The following is a 6,000-nucleotide window of genomic DNA, read 5'->3' on the forward strand; positions in this document are numbered from 1 at the left end:
AGGCATCCCTATCCTTAGGCAGATAGCCTTGTGTGCTTTGCCATAACCTAATAAAACAAACCAATCTTTCTTGAAGGACTTTTTAAACTGATTCATGTTTCCTTTATACATGGGAAAATGACCAAATCTCTCTCACAGCCAGCCGATTCGTTAAGATCTGAATCGAGGTAAACTACTTGCCTTCAGCGGTATTATCGCGCGGAAACTGGTGATCCTCCCTTATAATGGCAGCCGACTAGATGCTGTTGTAAATCATCTTTTCTCATTTTTGGAGGAAGGTATTCCAGTTTGTAAGTGAAGTATATGATGCTAACTTTAGAGGTCTGCCTGCTTCGCGTTACAGTAAAATTTCACGCTTTGAATGAAATCTGTATCTTTCGATCTAGCACTACACATTTGTTTTATCAATTGAGTAACACAGCGTTCTTCTTTCTTTAAATGCTTCATAGTTTTTAGCGGGCTAGGTGCCTTTGCAACGAAAAGAAATTATTTGCGTTACTTATACGGATTTCGAATGAGAGCTGCCTGTAAGAAAGGGAATGCTATGGCATTTGTTTTCATTTTAAATTTTTTATAGGCTTTTAGTTTGCAATAAAATTAGCTTTCGTTTGCTCGCAATGTGAAAGTTGTGGAATAGAAGAGCAAATGCGAGAGCTGACGATATTTTCAGTATAATTTTTGTTTGACAAAAAAGATTTCTCATTTCTCTGTTTTGCCTAAGAATAGACACGGTTCTTCTACGTTTTTTATACTTAACGATCCCTCGAATGTCTCTTAAAAATTTATTTGTGCTATTATTTCCTTTCAGAGCTTCCTCCAGCTTGTATTTTCTTTCGCCTAAGAAATTATTTTTAAAGGGTATTGCTAAAGTAGACAGACTTACGCAATGCCCATATTCAAATTTCTTTGCTCGCCGTTCTGATGGGAGGATGCCGGTCTTAGAAATATATTCTCAGTCGGAACAGTGGAAGAACTGGATGATAGGCTGCGCGAATGACATTCTTTTGTCATGCAGAATAATGACCCGGGTACCGTGAAATATTTCTATCTTAAGCATCCCGTTTGTTTTGTGACAAGATCATTTCACGGAGACACAGACGTCTGGGATCCCAGTGCCATTATTCGGCCATCAAAGCATGTTCTAGAGATAAATTTTCATCTGTAGAGTGCTCAGTTTACTATCGCCGTCTCTCGCCTCCCACCATTTCCGTTTCAAAGCCGTCTTGCTGAAGGATTCTCGTAAGGAGATACTCGCGCATTTCAAGCATAGGGTATACAAATATTTGATTTTTTCTCTCTTTCCTCCTTCCACTAAAGAACTTTTATCACTGGATTTTATTGTCCAGAGGTAGAGCAATAAAATAGCTCAGGCTCGAGATTTTATTCGACATAGGTTAACGAATTCATACTTCATACATTAAGGTGCAAGTGCATTTTTTCCAATGTACAAGTATTTTAAAAATGAAACAAACCGACATCTGCGTCCTAGCTAAAATAAAAGTACGTAGAAAAGCATTGTTTTGGGAAAATAAAAAAAATTCCTCAGTCGTATATTTTTTAAGTAGATTTCGTTTTTAACTTACTTTTAATTTATAAAATAAAATTAATTCCCGGTTAACTGGGGGGGGATTAACCAAACTGCTGATTACCTGGTCGCTGTCTAAAAATATTTATTTATTACGAAAAGATGGAAAAATTACTATCACATACCATCAGAATAAAATGAAATTATCTCAATCAAACTCAAAAAGTAAAAGTAAAAGGCATGAAATGCGAACAATACTAACTTGTGATGTTATTACTAATCCTAATCCTGTCTAGGGTTGTTTAAATCTCCAACAGTACGTTTGATTGTGAGAAATCCGAAATATGTACACATATATCTTCTAAGATAAAAACGAAAAATTCTGCTCCTTTTTTTTTACGCGAATTTGAACTTTGTGGTATTATTTAAGTTCTCATGTAAATATAGTTCTTTAATACCATTTATAACTTAATTCCTCAGTTTCTAATAATATTTATTCTTCCATTTTTTACAGTGTTTTATTTTAAATACTGATTTAATCTACGTAACCAGATAAACTTATTCTCCAGATTAAGCTGCTTAACAGTACTTTTCTCTGAAATATGACATGTATTATTCCTGTTTACTAAAATTTTTTAACTGCTTCGGGATGGCTGTAACTTTGAATTAATCATCATTATGTCTCCGGTATTATCTCGTAAATTGGGAGTTAATTGTATTTGAAAATAAAAGAAGATTTAAAAAACTTCTAAAACTAGTAATTAAATTCCTCTCAAAATATAGGGAAAGTTTAAGGGCCCAGATAACTGCATGCAATCAAACCTGATTTTTTTACAGATTTTGTAACATTATTCAATGGCCAATATAGGATTACCAGAAATAAAAAAGAAAACATGAGCGTATTTTGTTCATTTAATAACAATGACTTGAAGTATGAGTAAAAGTTTCATTTCTGGTTTATTTACTGAACTTTATTAAAGTAAACATTTATTGCATCTGAATGCATTAAAATGCATTCAGATTTCATTCTTTTACTACACACAAAGTATTATTTAAATGTTAAATATAGTATAATGAAACGTACGCTATAAAACATCATTAAAAACGATCAGAAGATCGGTACCTTAAGGCTTTTCATTACAATAAAAGTTAACTAGAACTCTATGGACTCCAGTAGGAAGCAATAAAGCCAAATAAATCAATTTTCAGTGTTGACATATTAAACCGATCCTGAAAATGTTTCAAAGTGATTTAAAATTTAAAAAATGCCTGCATAGAGAAATCGGCAATCAGTAATAATGATAATAATCATAAATATTATTTATGTATAAAAAAGGCCTACGCCACAGAACAACAAGGGTTATCATATGTTACAACCCAGTATACTTATATTTTCAAAGTACAATTAATTAAATTTCATTGAATTCGATACTGGTATTAAGTAATTAAGTTAATTAAATAAAATGTGTATTCTTCAATAATTCAATTATATTATTAATATAAAGTACAGATCTTTAACCTGTTAACTAAAAATTAAATAAATGTTGGTACTCACATTAAAAAGATGGATGAGCCTGCCCTTCTTGCGTAGCTGTTCTAAGTTTTGTTGAATGTTGGCAAACTTAAGTGAGATCATTATATACTTCATCAAGTCGATTTCTGTACTCCGTTTTTACTTGAGTTAGAGATGAAAACTCTTCCTCACCACAGATACGTAGAAGCAAAGTGAATTATAGTTTGTAAAGCACTACTGTATTCACTACATTCTCTGTTTTCACTAGTAATGAGGTCCAAAAATTAACCATCTTTTTGCTCGGTATTTCATTTTAAGTCCGGTATCATTAGAGAATTCACTTAACTATTCTGCTTCGTATGATGATAGTTTGTTAATTTCAGAATCGCAGTAGAAGGAGAATCCATTAAAATTCGTAATATTTGACACTCGGCAATTATGTTTCAAACTGTGATCTCAGTTAATAGAGGCGAACGTATGCCATTCCTAATTCTTTCCTTATAACGATATAATTTTATACGAAAACAGGTTCTAAGGTTGAAAATGGTAAAAATTTCTCTGTTTTACGCAACTAACCCACTAAGCAAGATTTCCGTAAAACCCCTTCAATTTTTCATGGGCACTAAGAAGTGTCAACGAATTCCCTTGTAGACAAATATTTATTTCATTAAATATGATAACATAATGAGTTTTGTGAAAAATATGCCGGTGTACCCTAAGGCCATGTCATCACCAAGAAGTGATATTAAAATCTTGTTAATTTCATTTACAAATAACAGGACATTTTAGCAAATTTAAACGGAACACAAGGGCAAGCGTTGAGGTTAAGGTGTGGTCCGCCGACACTTAGGAACACAAAATCGCTCTTTAGGGAAACAGAGAATTACGAAAGGGTTCAAAGCATTGCTTGGGGAGAATGTTTCAAAAGCTTTGTATTAAGGCTGAACAATTTATATTCCTTTTTTTCAGTATGAAAGCTTTTAAAATTAACAGCTGCTTTATCTTCGAAACGAATTAGGTATTTTTATTAGTTTTAATTTTCTAGCAACAAAAACTATACGCTGTTTCCACTTGCAACATTGCAGCACATCTCTACTTGGATATCCTGTAAAATAAATATGAAAGGCCCTAGAGGAAAAAAATAGAAAATTATTCCAATTCTTTTTCTTTCAGTACAGAAGACAACCGCGCTTTTTGGGAATACGATACAATGTGTAATAAAAATATGAATGAGATATTGGCTAAATTTCTTGAAATAATCAAAATTTTGCACATTCAGTAAATAAAAAGAATAAAAGAATACAATAAAAAACAGTTTCTTCATAAGATAAAAGGGTTTCGATACGTATCACATAACTTCCAAGATAATGAATGGTCTGATTGAATTTCATATTAAGTTAACATGTTTGCCGAACGGTGGCGCCACTAAACTTCTTACTCCACCATGAGTTAACATTCCTTTGCGAGCAATCTATGAAGCTGCAATAGTGATAAAGGTACTGACAATGGAAGCTCTGGATCATAATTTCATTCTTTTCTTAAGATGATCCGAATGTGGATCACATTTTATTGTTGGGGAGAAACAAATGCCAGAAATTGAGGGAAAATGTCAAGAATAAAATTAATAATTAAAAACTGGAATTAAATTAGTCATTGTTATAAAATGGGGAGAAATAGGAAAAAAAAAAAAAAGTTCTCTTCGGTAAATCGTTTTTAGCTGCTGTTGGGGGTATTTGGAATTTCAAATAACAATAAACTGCAAGACGAATAATTCGGCAGAGATATTTGTGTATATGAAATACTTTAATATTTATTTAGAGAAAAAAATTAAATTAGCCGTTCTGAAGTCATTTTCTCAACAATCAGAAATTTATTGAAAATATCTAAATATTTTATGAGAACATCATTACTATCAACAGTAGTATAGTTTTTTATTATAATAATTCGTTATTTTAAATCAATAAGCTTCATTTAGGCTTTGTTTAACAGGCTAGTTAGTGTAAAATTATTTGTAATTTGGAATAATGAATACATTTTCTGGTATACATACGATTCCATATCACATTTATGGCAAACCGCATATCGGCATATTGTTATTATTCTTTAAGAAATTTAAAAATTAGGTATTATTGGTCAATTATGCTTTATAAAATGAATAATAGATTAAAAAAATATTTGAATTCGATCTCTAACGAATATTAGACTGAAATTAAAAAGCTAAGTCTTCCACAAATTTTAGGACATATTCTAAAATTTGTTAAAATTTATAAAATTGGAAACGCTTGCTCACAAAACACTGTTTTGCATAAAATACTATAAGCAACAATGAAGTTGAATATTACTGGTAAAGGTAATATTGGTGCTAGTTGAATATTAATGGTAAAATTTTCTAAAGAAAATGGCAATTTCACCATAATTATAACCTTTACAATCATTTTCCCACTCTTCACTATATTAATTTAATTAAATTAGTTTAAGTAGAACACAATTTAAGCAGAAAACTCTATACTATTATGATTTTGAAACAATTAGTTTAAAACAACAGAAAAGCAATTTGGTTCACAGTTTAACTAACAAAGTTTTCTTCAAAAGCCGCTGAAAACGTCTCAGCTTATAAATATTTACTAAAACATTCCCTTTAGCCAAATACTTGGACAAATTCACATATTTAAAATTTGCATCTAACTTACATGTTTAAAAATTTATTTAGTATTCATATTCTTGCTTCCGTATTGCTAACTGAAACTTTTAATTTATGCAGTAAAGTAATTTTATTCTGAATTCCCCGTATTATTTTGTTTAGTTTCTCTGAAAGGATACAAAAGGGTTCAGTACAAGTAAACATCAGTTTTATTAAGTCTATTTTTTCTGTTTATCTCAGGTACAAAGGAAAAGAATCATTTTACTTATTTGAAGAGTCCTCAAAAATTAAACGAGCGAAGTTATCCTCACTCAGCACGTG

Source organism: Stegodyphus dumicola, chromosome X1, assembly GCF_044657685.1.
Source record: "Stegodyphus dumicola isolate Sdum_Otavi_A_Nest chromosome X1, ASM4465768v1".
NCBI classification, from domain to species: domain Eukaryota; kingdom Metazoa; phylum Arthropoda; class Arachnida; order Araneae; family Eresidae; genus Stegodyphus; species Stegodyphus dumicola.